At 45.2% G+C, this 12,139-nt stretch overlaps 1 protein-coding gene and 1 pseudogene across 2 annotated transcripts in view; both read right to left on the bottom strand.

Annotated features, from left to right (window-relative positions):
* CAP2 (cyclase associated actin cytoskeleton regulatory protein 2) overlaps positions 1-12,139 on the bottom strand; it is a 136,951-nt gene that overhangs the window by 43,003 nt on the left and 81,809 nt on the right. The window lies entirely within an intron of this gene.
* On the bottom strand, positions 4,444-4,612 carry LOC116870106 (annotated as a pseudogene).

Genomic DNA, 12,139 nt, shown 5'->3' with positions numbered 1-12,139 from the left:
GTCCCTGCTCTCTCTCTCCCTTTCTCTCTCTCAAATAAATAAATAAATAAATAAAATCTTTTAAAAAATTTTGCATCAGGGTCCAGGATCATCACTATGCTATTCCTTTACTGACATTTGCTGGGGAACAGCTGAAAATGTAGAGTTCTGGAGCCTGGGACAAACTACTTAGACTGAACCCCAGGAAAGGCACTGAAGCTTGATGTCAAACTTTCTATTTTTCTCATAAAGGTAGAACAGTGCATTTGAGGTTGCAAATTGCGCATTTTTTAAACGGAGGTATAATGGACGTGAAACATTATATTAGTTTCAGGTGTGTAACAATGATTTGATACTTCTGTATATTGCTAAAAAATCACCCCAAGTCTGGTTCATAACCATCACCATATATAGTTACGAAATATTTTTCTTGTGATGAGAGGTTTTAAGATTACTCTCCTAGCAACATTCAAATATGCAATGCAGTATTATTAACTGTAGTCACCATGCTGTTTGTTACATTCTCAGGACTTACTTATAATAGAGCTGGAAGTTTGTACCTTTTAATCCCCTTCACTGGTTTTGCCCCCCTCCTCCCCTCCCCACTGGCAACTCCCAGTGTGTCTTCTCTATGAGCTTCGTGTTTCGGTTTTGTGTGTTTTTGTTTTGTTTTGTTTTTTGATTCTACATATAAGTGAGATCATCTGGTATTTCTCTCTCCCTGGTTTATTTCACTTAGCATATGGGCTCAAGGTCTATTCATGTTGTCACAAACGTCAGAATTCCATTCCTGTTTATGGCTGAATAATATTCCATTGTATACAGATTCCAATTTGCTCATCTCTCCTGATTGACACTCAGGCTGTTTCCAAGCCTTGACTATTGTAAATAATGCTGCAATGAACACGGGGGTGCAGCTTTCTCTTCACATTAGTGTTTTCATTTCCTTTGGAAAAATACCCAGAAGTGGGACTGCTGGATCATATGGTAGTTCTTTTTTTAATTTTTTGAGAAACCTCCATACTGTTCAGTGGCTGCACCAATTTACATTCCCACAAATTGGGCATTTTTTAATTAGAATTTTTAAAAAAGATTTTATTTATCTGACAGAGAGAGCACACAAGCAGAGGAGATGGCAAACGGAGAAGCAGACTCCCTGTGGAGCAGGGAGCCCGATGTGGAGCTCCATCCCAGGACCCTGGGATCATGACCTGAACCCAAGACAAGAGGCTTAACCAACTGAGCCACCCAGGCACCCCCAAATTGGGCATTTAAAAAAAAAGATTTTATTTATTTATTTGACAGAGAGAGAGATCACAAGCAGGCAGAGAGGCAGGCAGAGAGAGAGGGGGAAGCAGGCTCCCCACTGAGCAGGGAGCCCAATGTGGGGCTTGCTCTCAGGACCCTGAGATCATGACCCGAGCTGAAGGCAGAGGCTTAACCCACTGAGCCACCCAGGTGCCCCCAAACTGGGCATTTTTAATGTAAAGTCTTTCCTGCCAAAGCTTTCAGCAAATCCCTGGCTAACGAGCCTTCTCCAAAGTCATTTTTTTTACTGTTCAGATAATAATACAAGAGTTTACACTGTTCTTGCCAATATATTTTTAAATTATATATTTTAACACTCAAAGCCTTATTTATGATTTCAGGGCCACTGACACTGGGCGATAGATACGTTGTCAATCCCCACTTAGAGTTTCTGTCTTTCGCACTGTTCACGCGTGTTGAGCCTTAGCGCTCATCATCTCTAGTTTCTGTGTGCAGTAGCGGAAGGAGTCTTCACTTTAAAACCTACAATCGATTCATCAGGACAAGAGCACAGTTCTGCTGACATGATACGCGGGCCACAGTTTTCTCTAAGCTCTCAGTGTTTGACACGCCTCAGAAGAGGAGCTACGCCATACGAAAAGCAGAGTTCAGTAGAAATCTCACTGTTTACACAATGACCCACAACAGCTTGTGTCCTTCTAATACCTTATATATCCTGAATCCCGCTGCAACAGTGGGAGTCAGGAGAGGGAAACAACAGCAAAACAAAACAACCAACCAAACAAAAAATGCTGTAACATTAACTGTTCCCTCAGGTTGAGATTTATTGTTTTCATTATAGCTGTTCTGATAGGTAATCTTTCTTTCACTGGTAGTGCAAAAAGAGATCAGCTGAGCCAGAGAAAAGATGTCTTTTGCGTTTACGCATGGGTGTGCGGGCTGAAAAACAAACGTGGGATACCCAGGAAGCTCTAGTGTATCTCTCCTGTTCGATCGGATTCGACAAAATGGGTTCCTCGAAAATGCTGGGTTTATGGCAGGGATGTGGGATTAGCTGGATTATTTGAGATCCAGAAAGAAAATAGAGCGTCAACAATGGGCAATGACATACTATATCATGGCAGAGAGAAACCAGAAAAACACACTAAGTTGAAAAGCAACAACCTAAGCTGGTTATCCACAACAAGCTTGAGAGAGTAGACTGGGTGACCAGGAATGATCTCATCTTGCACTTTATTATGTTTTTGTCTTATTTTATGGGCCCAGCTGAGAAGATACCAGCTCTTAACCTATCTGGGGAGGCATCACCTGGCTTCTGATAGTGACGATTTTTGTAATCACCTATAATTTTACTGTACAGGATACTGAACATCAATGCTGAACAGCAGATCTCATTTTGTGCTCTACTTAAAAACACAGGGACTTCACCAACAATCTCTAAGGGGTATAAAACCTGGAGAACATTGCCAAAACTGTTAGAATTCACCAGCTGTATAAAATCTAAAATATACGGTGACCAGAAATTTGTTCTTTGAAATGCAAAAAACAAAAACATAAAATACAATACTGTACTGCCATTAGTTTTTCTACTGACATTTGTTGAGCACTGACTATACGCCAAACACCATACAGTCACCACTTGGGTCTACTCTGCCACGATAAATCTCAGTTTTTAAAGTATCTTTTTTTAAAAAAGATTTATTTATTTGATGAGAGAGAGCACTGAGCAGGGAGCCTGATGTGGGGCTCAATCCCAGGACCCTGGGATCATAACCTGACGCTTAACTGACTGAGCCACCTGGGGCCACTAACTCTCAGTTTAAACTACCAAAGCTCTATGTGAAAAATCCTAGCCCAGTCAGCAGCATCTACTGGGTCACCGTCTTCCCCCTGGATAAGTTGCCCCTGGTAGAAGGCTGGGCAGATCTCCCTGAGATTCATTTATGCAGAACGTTGCTGAGATGACATAAACCCGTCGTTTCCATTTCAAACTCAAAAGATGCAAAGTCTTTCAACAACTACCCAGGAAGTCTTAAGGTAACCCATATGGTAAGTGAACCATTACTGTATCAAGCTACCGATGCTTAGTTCCAATCATTCTTAATTAGAAACCAGCTTTTTCTTTAAGATTAACACAATCTCCGTAAGATTCTACTGTCTGCTTTTATCAAGAATTATGCTTTCTGCTGGGAATCCAACAGAACACTGGCCCCAGTTTGGGGAACAGCTCCCCACAAACAGTGCTTCTTGGTCCAGGGAGGTTGGGAGAATTCTACATATGGTATCCCCCTTTTGGCACATCATGATTCATCTCGGTATACTAAAGGAGGTACTGAAGGAATCTATTTAGCTTTGTTTAACCTGATGTTCCTAAAGCTTTTTTATTTTTTTGGGCGCACGGAACATTTGCTCTCCCCCATGCCCTTTTCTAGGGAATCTGATATTCTGTGGGACACAGCGTGGGAAATCCTGATCTAGGAAGTCTGGGTGGGAGGCTTCCAGGACTCCCAGAAGTCTGCGGGGCTGCTCACTGGGTATCCACGGTCCCCTCCTCTCCAGTCAGCCCTGCTCATTACCATGGAAACACTTCCCAGGGCATTTAATGGAGGTGAAGAAGCCTCTTCTCCTCATCTCCCTCGTGCTCGCGCGCGCGCTCTCTCTCTCTCTCTCTCTCTCACACACACACACACACACACACACACACACCCGTCTTCAGGAGCTATAATAATCTCTGGGAGGGCTGTTGATGCAGCCCGCCCCCTCTGCACTGAGCTTCTGTCTTCTACTGCCATCCCTTCTGCCAGTCTTTTTTTGACCAGCCCCACGCCCACTTCTAATCGCTCCCACCAGTCTCATTCCTCTCCCTTCTCCTCATCGTCTCTCCCTCTTTCTTCTCTTGCCCATGAAACCATGGTGTGAAAAGGCAGACTATTTAGAAACAAAAGCATTCTTTTCCTTCTGCAGAGCAAAATGATGGCGAATGACATTTGCTTCTGGTCTTCATGTCTCGAGCTGTCTTTTCTCCCTGTGCTGCCCCACGGCCATGGGAAGCTTCTTGGGATCCAGGACAGGTTTCTGGCTACTTCCATGTCCAGAGAAGTCCCCGAGCTTTTCCTGATTTAAGGTTTCCTTATGCCACAGATCTCCTGGGTTCAGTCTTACCCGTGCTTGGAGATTGCTGTGCCTGTTTTTTCACACTGACCCCCAAGGGAAAGTGTAGCCAACAGTGTGTGAAGCTAGCATAAAACCATACAGCCAGGATGGCTTTCTATGAAACATATGCAGGAAAACCATTCTTTTCAATTAGCAATAATCGCGCCTCGGATAAACCTCATTGGCTATGATACTGCCACTGCGCAAAGCTAGGAAGACCATTCTTTTATCTTTGATTCAGTTGGAAGGTATAAATCCCATAGATCTTGACTAGGAGATACGGAGATGATTGTATTCATTATACTTCTAGAGAGAATCCCCTTGTTATGTGTTTCTTCATTTATTCAACAAATGTATGAGGAGTGCCCTCTATGTGCTAGGGCTGGTCAGACATGTTGGGGTGGGGCAGTAGATACAACGGACCATTTGCAGCAGCAAACGATACAGAGACTTTTCTGTCCCTGCCCTCTTTTGTTCAAGTGGGGTGGGGAAGGAGCTGGCTCACACAATTTTGGAGGCTGACAAGTCCCAGGATCTGCAGGGTGGGTTGGCAGGCCAGAGACCCAGAAGGACTCATGGCAGAGTTCCAGTCTGAAGGCCAGCAGGCTTGAGACAGAAGAGCTCATGTTAAGTTCGAGTCCAAAGGCAGAGAAAAGCTGATGTCCCAGTTTGAAGGCAGACAGACAGGGGGAATTCTTCTTACTCAGGAGAGGGTCACAATTTTTGTTCCATTTAAGCCACCCACACTAGGGTGCTTTATTCAACCTACTGATTTACATGTTAATCTCATCCAAAAACACCCTCACAGAAACAGATAGAATAATGTTGGACCGAATATTTGGGCATCCTATGGCCTAGTGAAGCTGACATATACAATTAACCATGACGAGAGGAGACAGACAACAGTAAGCCCTGCAGGGGGCAAATATACTCTGTGGGAAGCAGACTTCTGATTAAGGATGATTGGAGAAAGTATCAGTAAGAACAAAAAGTAATAAATGACTAAATTATATAGCATGTTAGATATTAAAAGCCACTGGGGAAAAAGTTGGAGTCAAGTCAGGGGAATCAGAAATACATGTGAAGATGAGTTTCAGTCTAAAATAGGACGGCCGGGGTGCCTGGGTGATTCAGGAGTTAAGCGACTGCCTTCGGCTCAGGTTAGGATCTCAGGGTCCTGGGATTGGAGCCCCAAGGCCGGCTTCTTGTTCACCAGGGAGTCTGCTTCTTCCTCTGCCTGCTACACCTCCCTCCCCCGACCTTGTGCTTGCACTCTCTCTCTCTCTCTCAAATAAATAAAATCTTTAAAAAATTTTAAAAGAAAATAAAATAGGGTGACCAGAGTTGGTCTCATGAGGAAGGTGACATTTGAATAAATACTTGTAGGAGTCATCAGCCCTGGGGCTGTCCGGGGGAAGCAGATACAACCGTCGCAAGAGGAAACGACCACTGTGGGGGTCCCGAGGCTGGAATGTGTTTGCAGTGTTCAAGGAACAGCCAGCGGACTAGTGGGGCTGGAACGGGTGGGAGGAAGGGGTGGGGCAAGAGGTCGAAAAGGAAATAGTGGGGCGCAGGGGAGCAATTCACACAGGCTGTTGAAAGGACTCTGGCTTCTATCCCGAATGAAGTGGAAATCACCACAGAGTTTTGAGCGGAGGGATGACATGATGTGATTTTCTTTTCTAAGGATCACTCTGGCCGCTGTGCTGAGAATAGAAGGTGGGAGGGTTGGGGAGGGCGGGAGCAGGGAGATCATATTTGAGGCTTTGCCGCAGTGTGGATGAGAGATGGAAGCAGCTGGGGCCAGGGTGACTGTAGGGGAGACTGTGAGAACTAGATTCCGGGAGGGATGTGGACTACCCGAGCACAGAAGGAGTCAAGAATAACTCTTTGGTTTTTGACCTGGTTTTTGACCTGACGTTGTGGTCACTGGAGAAGCAGACACTGAGAAGCAAAAGATGTTAGGAGGAAGACCCGAAGTTCAAATCTAACACACTGTTTAGTCTACCCTTAACCATGCTTTCCAAGGGGCTACAATTCACTGATATGGTCTGCAAAGTGGCTCTTGATGTCCTTACCTCCCCTCCCCACTCCCAAGCTTGATCCCCTTCTGCTTTCCATTCTTCAGCTTGCCTTTGGTTGGAAGCATGTCCTTCCATCTCAAGTCAGTGCAACACAGGGTATAACTGTGCTGCTGCTCAGATACAAGGATGGAGCCCTTGGTTCACAATCAGCAGGAGGTGAGCTCTGTGCCATTTTTCTCGTGGTGATGGCTTGTGCTGAGTCATCCACTCTGACCAGGAGCAAATGTTTGTGACACAATTAGCCTGGATAATGGGTACACTCTGTGGTTGGTGGTAAGATTATTAATTTCCCAGGTCAATTGCTCATTATATCCTGAAACTAGCTGGCACACAGAGAGATTAAACCTTTGGACTTGGCTGCATCTGTACCGTATTTTATTTATTTATTTATTTAAGATTTTATTTATTTATTTGACAGAGATCACAAGTAGGCAGAGAGGCAGGCAGAGAGAGAGGAAGGGAAGCAAGCTCCCTGCTGAGCAGAGAGCCCGATTTGGGGCTCGATCCCAGGACCCTGGGATCATGACCTGAGCCAAAGGCAGAGGCTTTAACCCACTGAGCCACCCAGGCGCCCCTGTACTGTATTTTAACTAATCAAAGTAATGGATGGAGACCTACTGTTAAATATGGCTGACTTGGGGGCAGACCCAATCATGTTGTATGAGTGTGTGCTGATGATCTAACTTGCTTTTTTTTTTTTTTTTTTAAGATTTTATTTTTAAATAGTCTCAGCACCCAACATGGGGCTTGATCTCACAACCCTGAGATCAACAGGTGCACCCTCGACCAACTGAGCCAGCCAGGCGCCCCTCACATTTTTATGCCACAGCGCTCATCACATTATGAATGAACAGACAAATTAATGCTGAAGTAGTAAGTAAAAATGAACCTTCTGAGACGCGAGATGTGATCTGGATAGTAGAAATAAACGTATCTACCTAATGTGGCAATAGTTTATCCTGTTTTGATATGTGTTTTTTTTTTATTCATAAGTGAACAAAATTATCAGATACTTTCTTTCATGTCTTCTTCCTCTGTTTTCCTTTATAAGCTTTTTCTTGCATGGCATCCATCTTGACCTTATCAAGCTTTTTTGTCCTTATTAACCATTAAAATATATCTCAAGCCCCTGATACGTGCCAGTAATAATCCTAGCTATTCGGAATACATTAGTGGACAAGAAAGACTTCCTCTAGGTTTATAAGTAGTAAACTGGGCTCCTGGGTGGCTCAGCTGGTTAAGTGACTGCCTTCGGCTCGGGTCATGATCCTGGAGTCCTGGGATCGAGTCCCACGTCAGGATCCCTGCTCAGCGGGGAGTCTGCTTCTCCCTCTGACCTCTCCCCTCTCATGCTCATTCTCTATCTCTCAAATAAATAAATAAAATCTTAAAAAAAAAGATTAAGAAAAGTGGTAAACTGATCATAAAAATACACGTAATCAACACATCATACTATGAAAAAAAGGAATAAAGCAATAAAAAGGGATGGGGCTGGTCCTGGGGAGTTTTATTAATGTAAAAAGGCTTGGGTGAGAATATATGGCTGATTGAAACATATGACCGAGAATCTGGTTAATTCTGCTTGTCCTAGTCAGTTGCTCACAAGGTAACAGCCGATCAGAGTGGAATATGAAACATCAATGAGGAGAAAACAGGAATTGGAAGGGGATAAAAGTTGCCACCGCCCCTCCCCCACTCCACCCGACTGGCTAACCTAACTTCAGCTACTCGTAAGCTATACTCATAAGCTACAGTTCACTTTCAATGCCAGACACCCTTGATCTTGGCACGCAGTAGAGGACAGCACGCTTGCTACGGATGAGCATTACAGAATAGAATATGCGAGTTATAGTTCCACTTGTTTGGTCACCTTGTGTTAACACTGGTCTGTTACCAATCGTCATTATTTTCATTATTGAAGTACATTTGGTCAGCTCTGGGCCCTTCTGACTTCTAGTCCATAGCATTACTTTATCATGTTAAATATACTCAGGGTTTTTTTTGGGGGCGACCCCCAATGCACAAAATTAAAATGTGAATACATGTATCCTTACCACTGGGCAACTTCATAAGATGTTGGTACATTTATAGAGAGGGAAAACATGCAAACATTTCCCTTGGTTGGTTTTAGGAGATTTCTCTTTCCAACATCACACATTCCCATTGCAAACTACAAAATGCAATTTCTGCAAACGAAAGGTTCTTTCTTTGGGATATTTCTTTCCTTCCTGCACATTCAATGCTCCTTCTAGAATAAAGACAGGGACAGGCTGAAGCCAAGAGCAGCTGAGCTAGACAGCCAGTGGGACTTGCTCCTTATCAGGAGGCCATGTTAGGAACCCCACAAAAGTCTGCAGAAGACCTTGGTGGTGAGCATCATCTGGAGACCAGTTTCGGTGGGGGGAGACCACGAATTATTGACTGCCTCCTATCGATTAGGCACTGTACTCTGCATTCCACTTCTCATTTAAAAAACACCACAAAAACTTGGAAAAGCTGGCATGATTATTCCTGTTTTATGAATGAGGGAATAAGGTCAATAAATACTTAGCGACTTGCTCACAGTCATCTGGCTAGAAGTGGGATCTGAACACAGATACATATGGCGCTCAAAGCTTGTCATTAGGCATAACGAAAAAAGCACTGGCCTTGGAGCTGAACACATCTGGGTTTAAACCGCATCTTTCACACCAGTTGGGGTTAACTCCCCTCTGTGAGCCCCAGAATCCTTCTAGGAAAGGAGTAAGTAAGACTCATCCGTGAAGCTCTGATGACGCCCATATTAAGACAGTGTGTGTAGAACATTGGACAGACCACAGAAGCCGAAACACGGGAGCGGCTGCCATTTTCATAGTCATCTGAACATTTTACGGACTTCAGATACTGAAGAAACAGTAGGTCACTGATGGCCCAACAGAATGGTGTGGCTCAGGAAAGGACGGAGAGTGCAGTGCCCACGAGACGCAGTCAAGAGGATGAGCTTCTAGTACAGGCCCCCTGGATGGGGTCTTCTCTTCTGGAGCCTCCCAGGCAATTGACTCTTGTGCGCCCGGTACCAACTCCACATGCTGGAGCACAGATGGGGCACCCTGAATATCTCGGGAGCACAGAGGAACAGTCGTTGGGAGAAGCCGCCCAAACTCAAAGCCAGGCGTGACAGTACCACCTCTCAGCTGTTGACGCTACGCTGGACTCTGAGAACTCACTGCTGTCAGTGCTGACAGGTCGTTACTGTCTTGCTGATTCTCTTTAAGATGATTTCTCTCATGGCCATCGGTTTTATAAATTTTAGAATTAATGTCATTTCTAGACTTTCTGGCACCTGTGTTTTCCTGTGTTTGCAGGAGTGGGCCACGGGCAGAGGATGGAGGTCCGCCTCCAGTGGCTGAAGGCCCCGTTTGCTTCAGACCCATAGGACCGTGGAGTTCCCACATGCCGCTGGCACCAGAATCAGTCTTGGATTTTAGTCCTTACTCTGCCCCTTCTTAAGCTAGTCGCCTGAGAGAACAGATGTGAAGCCACAGGTGCTGCAGTCATTAATGCCTTCCTCCTGACACTTCTGGAAGGTATAATTTGAGACCAACTGCACTAACTCGGAGTGCAAACTCCGATGACAAACATGAGCTACTCTTTAGTGAGATGCCACCGAGCGACCCATATTATGGTTTCTGCCTTGACAGAGGCTCATTCTTGTAATGACTTTGAAGCGAAGTACTATTATCCCATGTTTCAGCAGACAAGACTGAGACCAAGGCACACTTCATATTTTATTTCTGAAGTTAATGTTGGCCCGTATCAAGAGTGATTTTTTAAAAAGGGAATGAAATTCACTGAACAATTACCAGTAATTGCCTCAATGACCACATTCCCACCACCGTACTGTTAACAGGGGTGAGACGGTCCCTTGAATGCACAGTTACATGCAGTGAGATGTGGTCCATGGTGGGGGTGGGGAGGAGCGGGTCTGAGGCAGGTGGGGGGCAGGTGGGACAATCCAGAAGGGCCATGTTTGCTTGTTTTTTAAGAATGAGAAGAGGGGCGCCTGGGTGGCTCAGTGGGTTAAGCCTCTGCCTTCTGCTCAGGTCATGATCTCAGAGTCCTGGGATCCAGCCCCGCATCGGGCTCTCTGCTCAGTGGGGAGCCTGCTTCCCCCTCTCTCTGCCTCTCTGCCTGCTTGTGATCTCTGTCTGTCAAATAAATAAATAAATAAATAAATAAATAAATAAATCTTTAAAAGAAAAAAAAAGAATGAGAAGAAGAAATGTGAGGGGTGAAGGCATTCTAAAGACTGGGAGAGCAGCAGGCAAAAACAAACAAAAAAACCCAAAAAAACAAAACAACCCCCCATCCAAAACCAAAAAACCCCAAAACCAAAAACAGAGGCATACAAAGTCACAGTGTGCAGGGAACAGCAAATTTTCCTGGGTGGCATGGAACACGAATCGTGTGGGGGGCTTGGGGTGATGAGGCTGTCCAGCCACACAAGGAGGGATCTGCTCCTAGGGAGCCCCACATGGGGTGCTGAGAAACACGGATTTTGTGAAGATCCTTGGGAGGATTTTAGGCAGAGCAGGGCCCCAACAGGAAGCTTGGAATAACGACTTGACAGAGAGGAGAGGTTCAGAGCAAGGCTGGGGGGAGGGGGAGGTTGGTGAGGGCAGAGCCAAGGCAGATGCAGCACGGCCAGTAGGGGGCGCTTATAAGGTACTGATAAAGGACGGAGGAAGGCAGGGGCTGGGGCCACCAGGAGAAGGGGACACATCTGAGAGGAATGTCAGACAGGATGGATTCTGTCTCTTTTCTGCCATCTCGGAAGCAGCCAGCACATAGTAGGCGCTCAACCACTGAGCTGACGGATGAGGTAAAATGTGAAGTGGGGCCAGAGAGAGAATGGAGGCGGCTTCCCAGGCTCGCTCCTGGGGGATGCTATTTAAAACCGCAGCTGCCTCCAGCTGATCAAATCAAGGGAAACTGCTGGATCCCATGAACACCACAGACACGGAACCCTCCGTCCACAGCAGCGCATCCTGTAAGCCAGACGTGACCACGACAATATGGCCCACAAGGACTTCCAGACACCCTGGGCTTTCTGCACGACTCAGAATGAGAATTCGAGCCCATCTTGCCTGAAACCTAAGGGGCAGAGTGACTTCAGCTAGCCTCTGGGTTATGGTCAAGAGTTGATACGGGAAAATATTTTTAGATCCCGAGCCTTTCATCTTCCCATGTGGTGGAATTTGGGATCTTTTTTTTTTTCTTTTTTAAGATTTTATTTATTTATTAGAGAGAGAGAGAGAGAGAGAGAGAGCAAGAGCACAAGCTGGGGGAAGGGCAGAGGGAGAGGGAGAAACAGACTCCCCGCTGAACAGGGACCCTGACTCAGGGCTCGATCCCAGGACCCTGGGGTCGTGACCTGAGCTGAAGGCAGATGTTCAACTGCCTGAGGCCCCCAGGTACCTCCTCAATTAGGGATCTTTTATAAGCAGTCTATAGAGTTTTTATGATATCCTTGGCCATGCTCAACTATTATGTTATTTACTTAGATTTCTCACCTGAAGAAATTGAAATTACAAATACTCACACATTCCTAGAGTTTTACTTATTATTTTGTAGGTTTTTTAATTTTTATTTTTTTTTGCTTCTTAGAACATGTT

This window comes from Lontra canadensis, unplaced genomic scaffold, assembly GCF_010015895.1.
Source record: "Lontra canadensis isolate GAN:19392208 unplaced genomic scaffold, GSC_riverotter_1.0 scaffold21, whole genome shotgun sequence".
Lineage (NCBI taxonomy): Eukaryota > Metazoa > Chordata > Mammalia > Carnivora > Mustelidae > Lontra > Lontra canadensis.
The sequence above is the reverse complement of the archived record's forward strand: the minus strand, read 5'-3'. Positions and strand labels throughout refer to the sequence as shown.